Genomic DNA, 12,613 nt, shown 5'->3' on the forward strand with positions numbered 1-12,613 from the left:
TGATGATTTCAGTGATGAGTGCAGTGATGATGAGTGGCTGCCAGAGAAGAACAGAGACATACGAGCTACAGATGATGAAGACACAGACAGTCAGGGTACAGAAAGTGAGAATGATGAGGGGCAGGGTGAAGGTCAGCATGATCAGGGAGCTGTGGGAGATCGGCGCATTGGCACCTGACCATACTCAAGCCTGCAAAAATGTTTGGAAAGTCCAAGACAAAGACTTTGATGGAGACTTGCCTCCTTTTCTAGGAGAGTGGAAATGAAGAGGGCAAGGATCCATAGTTTAGTTCAGACATCTGTTTCCAGCAGATATGATGATATAACACCAACTGGCAGAGGAGCTTGTCATCAGCAATAATGCAAACATCACTGTCACACGCTGGCTCGACAGTTCTGTCATCCACATGGTCTCGTCCTGTGCTGTGATTGGGTTTGTTATTTACGCCTAAACATTGGAGCTATATGAGCTGAACGTTCCCCAAAACTGCTGAGATGTTTTTCAAAGCATACAAGCAAACAAGTGTTTGTATATTTACACACAAGGTAATTCATTTTTACAGCAAGTCCCAGTATTTCATGCTGAGTGCTCGGGTGCATGTAGTCCACTGGATTGGACAATAACAATAACAAGAAAAACATATTTTTGGAAAAAAGGAGAAGAATAAAAGAAAAAGATCTTGACCAAGGCTTTCATAATTCATGCATCGGAGGGTTAATGCAGCAGGAGGAGGAAGAGTAAGTCTAAAAAATAGGCAGGAGGATACATGGAGAGGAAGAATAATGGGAATAAAAGTGAGGAATAAAAGAGGACTTGGAGGGAATAAAAGAGGAGGATGGATGAGCGAGGAAGGGCACGCAGGTTGAAGTGAGAACGCCACAACATGAAGAGATCAGCCTGCTGCTTTCTGCTGGCTGTTTTCATCGGACGGATGATCCTGTAAATCCTTCCTCTGTTGCAGAAAAATCATTACCGCTGGGAGACTTCTCTGTGAGTCCTCTAACAAGCACACAATGACACAAAAGGAGGACTTTAGAAAGAGGCGCAGTGTCGGTCTGTGGAAACAGTTCCTCGCTGGAACCGGCCCGGCACCGGCAGCCGAGCGAAGATATAAGAGCCGTTAAATTGGACTTCATTATCGATTAGATGGACTGGCGGCCCCGCGGCCCGGTTAAGTTTCCTCTCGCAGGATTTATTATATGATGAGTTTCTCTTCCTATGAATGAGCTTCAGTTAAAGGGTCGATCTGCTGCGTTTCAGGCTAGCTGATGAATCCAGCTTCATCAGAGATCCCTGTGACATCATCAAAACTCACCAAGGAAAAAAACACAAACAAATACTGGTACCTGTAACCAGTGTCAGTGATAGTGTCGTAGACTGTATAACAAAGATGGACATGAAAGTCATGTTTAAATCCTCAATCTGAGCATTTTTGGAGCCATATTTGGACAAGTGGGCAGACTTACGGCTGATTGGTCAGCGAGCTGACTGAATGAGATCATCACACACACAGGTACCTGCTAATCAATGCTAATCTGCTCAGTAACATCCAACTCAAATCCTAGGAGGCTCCAAAAGGCTCCAGCAGCACAAACACAGTCCAGAGGTCCAGTCAGCGCAGTGAAGCCTAGCTAACAGCTAGCAGCTCCGCCCACCTGTGTCTCCATCCACCTGTCAGTCAGCTCCTCCCCTGCTGTCTGTTTCTAACCACCGTCATGAATACCACGCTGTATTCACTAAGGCTGTGTCCCATTTCAGGGTCTGCACGCTTGAAGTACGCATTTTAAGTGCGGTTACGTCACCGCCACGCGACTTCAAACGCATACTCCAAATGCGCCGTCGATTTCCCCAAATATCAAGCGTGGTCCGGTGCACGCTTCGTGGTCCCATATATCCCACAATTCATAGCGCGGTGGTGGGTGTGGATAATTTTGCCGCAAAATACGTCAGAAGAGAGCAGCCAAGAGTGAACTGTCAAAAGTAAGTACTGAATATGACGTCACTTATTTATGTGCGAATCTTTAATAACGAAGAACATAAAACATTACTGTTGGCCACATGTCGGCAAAGTTATGTGACATTAGCGATGTTTGTACTTTCAGCGTTAACTCTGTTTTAAAGCCTTTACTTTTAAATATACGCCGTTCAATAGTCGACCTTAATCCTACAGAGAATGTGATGATTTTGTGGATAATTAAAGTCAGTCATATATCCACAAACAAGCTGAAAGTCAGTGATGCTGCTCGGTTTGCAGTCCTGAATATCACGGCACAAGCAGGACTCACTGCACTGTTAATGTTAGCTCTGTTATATTGCTGCCTCTGTTCGGTGGTGTCGAGCCAAACGGACTTTAACGTGTGTTTGAACGAGCTGACGGTTCACTCGTTAAGCTGAAAGAAAGATGCTTTAATCACAGAGTCACACATGTGTCCACTGTACCATCTGGAACTCTTGTTGTTTAGCACTCGTAATAACACTAACACTGTATATATGTATACATCGCGAATATATATATATATAAATAAAATATTGGCCATATTATATTTACATTACCACAGTGACATGACTTTAGTCTCATGAACAACATTAGCTAATTATTATTTACTAACTAATCTTAAATGACTGTTCAGTACAGAAATGAAGCCCAACAATCATGTTTTACAGTCCTGTGGTCTCAGCCTCAGATACTCAACTAATCAAAGTGATGTCATGACAAAAATGATTGACCAACAAAACAATTTTCTCCTTCATTTCTGTCAAACAAAGCTGTATGTAACGTTCCTCACGGTTAGTATCGTGGTTGCTAGGCAACCTGAACAGCGCGACGATGGCTAGACCGTCCCATTTCACAAGCCTCGCACTTCCGTACTTCTCGTACTTATAGTACGCACCGTACGTAGTACGCGTACTTCAAGCATGCAGACCCTGAATTGGGACACAGCTTAAGACCCGAAACCATAAACTCTTCAGGGAAGTCCTGAGATCGCTCAGTAAACGCTTCACAATCAGAGCTGCTGCCCCCTGCTGGACATCACAAACAATGCAGGTTCAGTTTTCAGACAGATGCAGCGAGGTCAGGGGCAGGGCTCTGCGCATAGATAGTCAGAGGGATTACATGTCTGGATAACCCCGCCCCCTTCGCAGCACGACTGCGTTTGTCTTTTATCTGCGAGTGTGTGAACACCAACAGGTGCTGAAGCTGCAGCAGGTCTCCGTGTGCCGGTAGTGCAACATCAGCCCGACGATCTGAGTGTGTTGCTGTGTCGCGCTGCAGGCCTGATCTTCTCTGTCAAGACTCAAAACGTAAATGATGAAGTGAGTCTGTCGCTCCAGGTCGTCTCCAGGCTCCAGTTCACCTTCTCACGTTCTAATGAGAAGCTGCTGCTGCACGTTCCTCTAAGATCTTTGTTCGCCTTCTTGCTTGTAGGAACTCTGCTGAGTCTCTGATAAATAACGTGGCCTTAAAGTCTAAATGAATGTGGAGTAATAACATATCTGATTCAACGCAGACGAATGTGACGCCTGATGTCAGCGGCTCAGAGAAAGAGACGGAGAAGTCGAGCTTACCAAAGCGTGAAATAGTTTAAAGACACGTGTCACATGTTCAAAGAGAAATTCCCGTCGGTCAGCTGCTCCGTTCTCGTGTTTTTGGACCTGACTTTGTGAGATCGCGGATGGTTGAATACTCTCAGAGGGTCATCGGTCTGACGTGGTTTAGCATCGCCTGGATGTCAGCGCATCAATGGTGCCTTCATTAAAGATGGATTTCTACTCATGTTTCTATTGAAAATCAAATGCAGTGAAGTCAAAGTAGCACATTGTCCTCGGAAGGAGCAGAAGGTGGAACTAAAGCAGACATGTTCACTGCGTCTGGATCTGGAGACGCCGCGCTCATGTTGGTCATCGAGATAACCCCGGTTCTCTGAGCCTCATCCTGCTGGAGCGACTGACCTGAACATTATGTTTGAGCCTCATTCAGATTTTTGAAATCGAGCACAGACCTCAGTGATTATTGGAGAAATGTGTTTGTAATAATGGATTTTAGAGGCTCTCAGAGGAGCGAGGTCAATGAAGATCTTATTACGACTCAAACGTCAAAGGAGTCGTATCGGTTTTGCTGCAGCTCAAACATCAGCGAGCTGGAATCAGACAGAAAACATCAAAGTCAGTCCAGGAAGTGCAGATAATTCCCTGGAAAGTGTCCAGATGCATGCTCGATCATCCAGGTGTTCCCAGGAAACATCAGACACATAAACGTCACTGTGGAGGGTCCAGATCCACTCTGTGGTTGTGATGGTTCTTCATGTTCTTACAGCAGGGGGAGGTTTAGATATTAAAAATTATCTGTAGAGTAAAACAGTATCAGGCTGTAAACATGTTTATATTAACAGGGGGGCTCCGGACTCACTGCTGGAGCCCCTGCTGGACATCAGGAGAACTGCAGGTTGTTTTAGTGTCACGCTGTCAGTTTGTGGAGTGGAGCGTGAGGTTATTGTTGAGCTCTGGTGCGAGTTACAGAGCTGAGCTTTGATGAAACAGCTCAGACCCTGGAGCTGACCGCAGCTTCCTCGTCATCACCACCAACTCATCCGGACAGCCCCACTCTTCATCTTCTTACAGTATCTTCTTCTTCCTCGGGGGTAAACTGGGATGAGTGATGGTGGCTCCAACATGATGACATTAAAATGAGCGTGGGGTAAATAAGAGCAGAGCTGCGGGCGCTGTTACACTATGAGACCATTATGGTTAATCGAGGGCTCTGGGCCACGTCTTGGCTGACGTGGAGCACAGCAACAGTTTGGTTTATTATATTCATGCACGCAACAGATGCTTTTTAACTAAATCTACCACATGTGCTGCCCGTGTCCGAAGGAAAAGTCCGTGTGAGTCACAGCCGTGAGATCCACTGCAGCTCTGTGGAGACGATCGTCTGCAGAAGCAGCCTGATGGCAGCCAGCAGCTCCCAAAGAGGCCGGGCTGCTGTACGTGCCAGGTTAGGGTTTCAGGATCCATCAGGTCGCTGGGAAAGCTTCCCAAAATGACTTTTCCCAAACTGGCAGAGCTGAGCGGAGGATATTGATCCTAATAAAGATCCCTCGGTGACTCCTAACCTGGTCTGCTCTTCGTGGGCTTTTCTAAACGAAGGAGGTTTGTGTATTTTTGGTTCGTAGATTCAAAGAGAACGAAACGACATGAAACAAGCGACGAGGAAGACTCGCTCTGACACAGAAACCACAGGGGAACCGGCCCTCAGCATCACTGAAGCATTGTGGGATCATCCTGACAGAGAACCAAAGAAGAAGCTGGAGAACTGTTCCTGAAGATCCGACCGAGCGCTCACACTGAGCTCTGGGCTCATTATTATGTTTCCTGTCACACCAGAGGACAAACACACGTTAAATCAGGACAAACAGTTTCTTGTTTCCGGCTCAGTTTTCAGCTCATCTCAGCTTCAGGACGTTGAGCTGCAGATGGATTACGTGACCGACCTTGATTAGTTTCCATCAGGCAGCACACTAAAATCAATCCAGATGTATTTTTTATATGATGACAGGAAGTGCGGGGGAAGTCGAGTGGCCGGCACCTACTCAGGTGTTTTTGTATCTGTGTTTATGATTCCACAGGTGTTCCTATGAATCCACTCTGTCACTCACAGCAGCCTTTGCACAGGAATATTTTTCTCTTACGCCCAAGCTAAAGTGTTGAAATATTGAAAAGACTCTCTGACAGCTGCAGTTTCTTTGCTTTGGAGCTTTTATTTTCCACCATTCATCCTGTCAAACTCAAAATCTGGGCAGGAAGGTGAGGGAACAACCATCAACCAAAGGATCCTGTTTCAATGCAGCTCTTCAAACTCTCTGACAAGCAGGAAAAAAGGGAGACTAACCCTCAGGTTCAAACACGTCGTTCTGTTCGGCTTCCAGCGGCAGCGGGCGGCGTTCCACCGAGCAGCTGAACGAGTCCGGCTCATTTCCCTGGAAGACACAAGCTTAAGTTTTATTACGAGCTTCAGTGTGGAATAAAAGGATGTCACCGAAAAGAAACAAAGTGGGTAATTAATGCAAGGAAATTCATTCCCACCGCGGTCGCTCTGCAGCAGTAATTATTCCAATCCGTTACATCAGCTGGACCTCGCTTCATTCTGCAGCTCCCATCTGTGACCATTTCACGGGCAACAATTAGCTTCCTCCCTCATTAACATTCTGCCGAGGTCCGTCAGGTTGCAGCGGGGCCCTGCGAAGCAGGAAGCAGATGGCTGCTGAGCCTGCAGTCGTTTCCCTTTGTCGTTACCGTGGAGCTGATGTGGAGGCAGGTGAGGCTGCCAGCCGAGTCCTCAGCGATGGCAGCTGTAAACCTGTAACTGCTGAGCCACACGAGTCTGCAGGCGCGTCGCTTTTTGCCATTTATGTCTGAGCGGCTCAAACAAAACCAGCCAAATCACTTATTTTAGGGTCTGGAGGGGAGAATAAAGCCTTCGTCTGTCACACGTCGAGCAGGACGGTGCATGGACGGCTTCTCAGGGTTTCTGCTCTACCTGAGCGCTTTGCACAACGCGCCTCAAGCCTGGACCCACGAGGCGATCCTCTCTGACATTAAAGGCTGTGTCACAACTTTATTTAAACATTTACATTTGTAAGCAAATATTCAGTGAATGAATTAAAAGCTGTCTAAAATCGAAGCTTCATGCATGCGTGGCCTTATTGCACGGAGTCCAGATCAGGCCCAGAAATCTTTAATTTGTTGTTACGATGCTGTTAAACACTTTTAAACTCTTGTAGGAGCAGGCCACAAACAGCTGTTGAGCTTATTAAAACAAAAAAAATCACATTAGGTTCAATTACACGTTCGCAGCAGCCAAAACAAGCCGAACAGGAACAAACGGATGTGTCTCCTCAGCTTTGCATCCCGGATCTTAACTTTTTTTTTTATAAAAATGTTTATTTATAAGATTTTAAGTTCAAAGTTACATAACGGCACACCAGACAAAGGACATAAGATTCAAAAACAATAACATTTAAGCACAGAAAAAAAAAGGAAAAACAGACACCTAACACAAAAAAAAAAACCAAACAGGAAAGAAAAGGAAAAAAAAATAAAAACAAAATAAATAAATAAAAATACACCAGTTAGCCAGTACAAATCAAAAGTTCAAAAGAAACACCATTGTCCAAAGAAGATGATCTTCTGTGTGAGTTTAGGGCAACAGAGAGTTCACCAAGACCAGAAGATGTGGGAAACATGTCCAGGAAGGAACCAGGGTCCGGCAGAGGTGCAGCTTCACACAAACACAAAGTGCAGTCAAGTTTATGTTAAATTCCCATTAATATGATCGAGAAAAGGGCCGCAGATTTCGACAAACTTAAAATGGGTGTCAGCCAAACGATAACGAACCTCTTCAATATACAAACAAGCTTCATCTCACGCAGCCAAACCCTGAACAGTGGAGGAGATGGTGATTTCCAGGCTCTAAGAATAAGTCTTTTAGCTACAATCATGCCAAACATTAAGGCTTTCTGAAGAGGACGTCTGAGTGCCAATGAGGTCAGGGAGCAGCCCAGCACTGCAAGTACACCATCCGGCTCTAATTTTAAGTCATAAATCCGGTTATACATATTAAATATCTCTGCCCAGAAACTCCTGAGTGTGGGGCAAGACCAGAAAAGGTGACCAAGGGTTCCCTCCATTGCTTTGCATCTGTCACACAAAGACGAAATAGACGGAAAAATGCTGCATAGCTTTGTTTTAGAAAAATGCAAACGATGAAGGACCTTGAACCGGATCTTTACTTTAAAAGCTACCAAACTATTTCCCAAGTCAGATCCTGCTGTCAAACACATGATGCACGTCACTATATCAATATTCAGAGCTAGCAGATCACTTCAGAGGGACGTTAGATGTATGGCTACAGACTATTGTAAGTGACACATGTGAAAATGATCCCTTCTGTCTTTCACTGGAGCTGATGCTGTAACACATCAGCATAATGCCATCATAAAGGGAAATATGGCCAAAGATTTGCAGAAACATAAATCTCAACCTTCAGACAAACGAAGGAGGAGCAGCTACAACCATAAATCACTGGAGCGCCATTAAACAGTCTGCAGGAGCACGACTCAGCTCTGACGCTGGGTCTGAAACAACATGAAGGTGTCGTGTCTAAACGTGGGAGCGAAGTTCAGCTCTGTCAGCTAGCAGGTAGCTGGTGAGCTCAGATCACAGTGATGTGAAACCGTCCACTTCCTGCTACATCCTGAAACGCTGGACATGAAAATCTCACCTGGGTGACGTCTGAGGGGCCTCCTGGTGACGTGCTGAACCACCTGTTAGATTTATGTTTGCATGAACATGCAGACTAACCCCCACCTCCCAACAGTCTGTCTGTGGCCTGTCTCACGCTGGACGTCTGCACCTTACAACATAAAGCACACTGTTGTTGTGATTCACAGCTACAGAAATACAACTGACTGAGCAGAAAGAAACATTTGCTTTTGTCCAAAAGGCAATCACAGCGAACACAAAAGGAATCTCATCACAGGTCAGCGGTGCCCTGAATTTTTATCGGCCTCACCCACAGAGCTGCACGTGAGGAGCAGGTCTTTATCCTGCCAGCTCTCTCATGCAACGTCTGCGTGAAGTCTGATTGTCTTTGTGTGCAAACGGTGAGGCTGAAGGTTAGAGCTTTGTCTGCTGCTTCCTGCACGCTCGATCCCGCAGCATCCTCGCATCTCCAGATCCACCTGCACCAAGTCACCTGATGCATGCTCTGAACGACATCACAAAGCTTACAGACATTTTTCGACAGTAAACGATGAAACAGAAAGAACGTGGAGGCGTCTGATCGAGGAACCCACTTTCTTTACACCTATTTCTGCTACAGCGAGCTGTGAAGCTTTAAAATCCACTGACTGTCACAGCAATCTGAAGTCCTGCCTTACAGACGATTGTATTTTTAATTTGAGTCTCCAGACGAGCACCAGCCCCACATTTGGAAAGCAGTTTGTGGAAAACCTCAGATTTAAACAATTATCAGCCAACATCCAAACTTTCTGTTCCTGCTGAGAAAAGTTTTAGTAAAACTCTTTAGACTTTACATCAGGTCAAAGCATCAGAACAGCAGCTGTGTGGGTAAAGAATGATGTCATCGTCGTCTTGGAGATGACGCAGGTTTGTGCTGTTTGTTGATCTGTGTGAGACATCGGATGTGGCTGACCACGAGCTGCTGTTAGGAACAGTGACCGTGGTTTGAGTGAATCAGTTGCAGCATTTTTCAAATATATAGTTGGATTTAGGTCAAGTTTCCTTTTGAAATGAGCGCCCCAAGGTTCAGGGTTTTTTGCCTTTATTTTGCCATAATGGTCAACTTGATATTTAAATATTTAAGTTATATTGAATGGAACAGACAGGAGAGACATAGACGAGAATCTATCAAGGAGAGAGAAACACAGAGAAAAGGCAACAATCGATCAGCTGCTGGAGAAATAAAAGAAAACAAGCACAGAGACAACAACACGTTAAGGAAACCACAGCAACAACCTGGATAAGTGCAAGTAACAGTAAATAATAAATACTGAGTGTTACTGAGCAGCACGCCAGACCGACTTGCTTTGACGCAGCAGCCTGTGTGTGTTACACCCTGGAAAGGGGCTGAAAAGGGGAGAAGTCAATGACGACGCTCAGACACGATGTTTCTCTTTCAGCAGCTTCATTGCGAATGATTCAGAAACATAAACATACATACAAGTATTAAACATCTTAATAACACTGTACAGTCTCTGTTAGTTGTAAGACAATACATCTTAAGACTTTTCTTTAAGTTACAGATTTAATTGAATGTAAGAATTTACAAAAACAACTTGTGAATCAATAAACAAACTTAGATCATTAAACTGAAATGTACAGAAAATAAACAAAATATTCATATAAAAATACTAACAGGCATTTGTCCCTTCACACAAAATAAACATGTTCTTCGTCCAGATCAAATGCAAAATGCACACAATGTATGTTTCATACACAGTCTGGCACGATAATGCTCCATGCTAGCCGAGCGCTAGCATGGAGCATTCGCTTAGCTTAGAGCGCTTAGCTTAGCTAGCTGCTAATAGCTTATCCTAACAACACAGTTAACACAGATCATCTCCTAGTATCCTCTTGGTACATTTGGAAACACGGTCAGTACAACTCAACATACATGTTTGTAAAGTTCAAAAGCAGAATTGCTCAATTATTACCTGAAAAGGGGATAAGTCAATGACGACGCTCAGACACGACGCTTCTCTTTCAGCAGCTTCACTGCGAACGAGGCATCGCGGCCAGAGCTCCCCCTTCCGGCAACGGCAGGCATAACTAATCAATCATGATCACTAAATCACATGGATTATTCCCCAGGCTCGACAAGTAGATCACAGATTGAATTTTACACAGGTTGTAGTCACATTAAGGATTGTTATCCGCTTGAACATAGTCATGAACTCTTTTAACTATTTTAGCCTGTGTTACATTACGTCTCTTAATGGGACTTCTTTTACCCTTGTTTATACATTTACATATTTGAAATAAATTGAATAATACATTAACTTTTAACCACAACTTTTTACTCCATTATGAACTTCAACTAATAATCAATCTATCACATGTGCACACCTGTGTGTGTGTGTGTGAGCGCACTTGTATCCAAAAGGTTTCTCCATTAACATCAGATGGGTGTGGGGAGTCATAGCCCCGCCCCCCAGAACATGAAGCAGGCATGGAGGAGATCCAGGCCCCAGAGAGCGAGGGCCCATGGAGGACCACCCAAGGTTCAGTTTTAAGCCTTATTTAATTTCTGTTAATAACAGTGAGAAGAATGAATCAGTTTGTTCCACCTTCATGCAGAGGACACTTCACTCCGCTGGCTCTGCTCATGAAGCTGCCTTTCAGCTGCTGCAGGCATCATTGTGAGGTTTTTACATCAGATCTCAGATGATGTTGGTTTTCATACCCGAGGAGGAGGCTTGGGTGGTTTGATCGAGTTTCCTTTAGTGTTTATTGAGCACTTAGTGAAAAAGCTGAAGGTTCGGCTCAGTTTAGATTTGAACACCGGTTCAGGTTAAATGTTCTTAAATGCGATGACATTATTTAAATGCATGCTGCCTCCTCGGCACCCTGTGGTGCAGCACACACCGGCGTATAATCTGGTTTCCTTCGTTAAGCCTGAGGACACAACACTGGTATGTTTTTATATGCAGAGGCATGCTGGGAAAACTCCTCCCACCTTGAAGCAGCTGCTGTGATTAGTGCTCTAACTGGCTCCTTCGAAGGGTTCGTTTGCACCGTCGTCGTGGAAAAACCGTCAGAGCTCAAAACTCTGGATGCTTTCGTCTCCAAAGCTGGACTTTGTATTTCCTATGATGTTGACTCTGTTTATGTTTCTGCTGTATTCCTGTTTTGTAATTTTGGAGTAATTCCCCTTCATTACAAGCGGCCTGCATGAATGCAGAGCAGCGAGCCGTACCTCAGTACTCGCCTCGCTGCGACTCACTGTGAGTTTGTGTGAAAATAACGTCTTTCGATTGGTTCTGTAACAGTCAGCGAGAGCATCCGGGTGAAAGCAGCATCTCTGATCTCTGCCGCGATGATCGCCGGTGTTGTTGTGATCTTATCTGCTGACTTACGTGCAGCTCAGGAGGATTTACTGTCTCACTCAGACACTCGTGTTGTTTTAAAATCACAGATTAGGCAGAGCCACGTCTCCCCTTCCAGTGTTGCCGTGCGTTCTTTCTTTAACAGGTGTCTGCCCTCCATGTGCTTCGACTGCAGGCCTGAGGTCAGCGTCTCTGCACCTTTTATGTGTAGTTTGAGAACGTCCCACGCGCTGATGATCTGCTGCAGAACTGATGGATGTAACTTCAGGGCGAAATAATAATTTGTGCAAATCTGTGTGGAGCAGTTATTTTATTCAGCAATCAGATTAATGTGAACGAGCTCGAACATCTGCTTCCAACAACAGCGAGTGAATCCTTTCCTTCTTGCCTCCTGCAGCACTACAACCCTGCTGCCTGCTCCTGATGCTGCGAGAGCTGTGCATGAATAGAGAAGAAACTTAAACATCAGTAAAGTGACATTAAACAAAGATGAGTCAGTTCCATCTTTGTCTTTAAATAGAAACTGCTGGAATAAAAACCTGTGCATGTGGAAACTCTGAATGCTCTTTGAGATAAGATAGAAGTCATCTTGTCATATTTCACTGTGATATGTGACGTTTTTTATTCATTCCTGAGTCTAAAACAAAACTGTGCTGACATGAAACCCGCTCGTTTCCAGCTCCAGCTCTGCAGAGTCAATAATCCTGCTTTACCTGACGCAGAGGTAGCTCCTCCCCCTTTAAGACAACAGTGTTCTCCCTCCTGAACAGAAGCTCTGAACCTCAGAAGGGCGGAGCTTCTGTCTCCTCTCTGAGGCATCATATAAGTGTTGAAAGAAACCCAACAATCACATGATGAAGAAACCTCCAGCAGAACCAGGCTCAGGGAGGGGCGGGGCTCAGGGAGGGGCGGGGCCATCTGCTGCGTAACGCACTTTGAGTGCAGATAGAGTAGAAACGTGCTACATCAGGACCAGTCTATTTACCCT

The 12,613-nt window shown here is 45.0% G+C and overlaps 1 long non-coding RNA gene across 1 annotated transcript; it reads right to left on the reverse strand.

The window, feature by feature from the left end:
• Positions 1–2,550: 2,550 nt before the first annotated feature.
• Positions 2,551–10,319, reverse strand: LOC146517745 (uncharacterized). The gene is made up of 2 exons (XR_014874322.1): positions 6,083–10,319; positions 2,551–5,976 (listed from the first exon to the last, which is right to left on the reverse strand). It is a non-coding gene; the product is annotated as an uncharacterized LOC146517745 (long non-coding RNA).
• Between the last annotated feature and the right edge of the window lie 2,294 nt (positions 10,320–12,613).

Source organism: Neolamprologus multifasciatus, chromosome 5 (genome assembly GCF_963576455.1).
Source record: "Neolamprologus multifasciatus chromosome 5, fNeoMul1.2, whole genome shotgun sequence".
NCBI lineage: Eukaryota > Metazoa > Chordata > Actinopteri > Cichliformes > Cichlidae > Neolamprologus > Neolamprologus multifasciatus.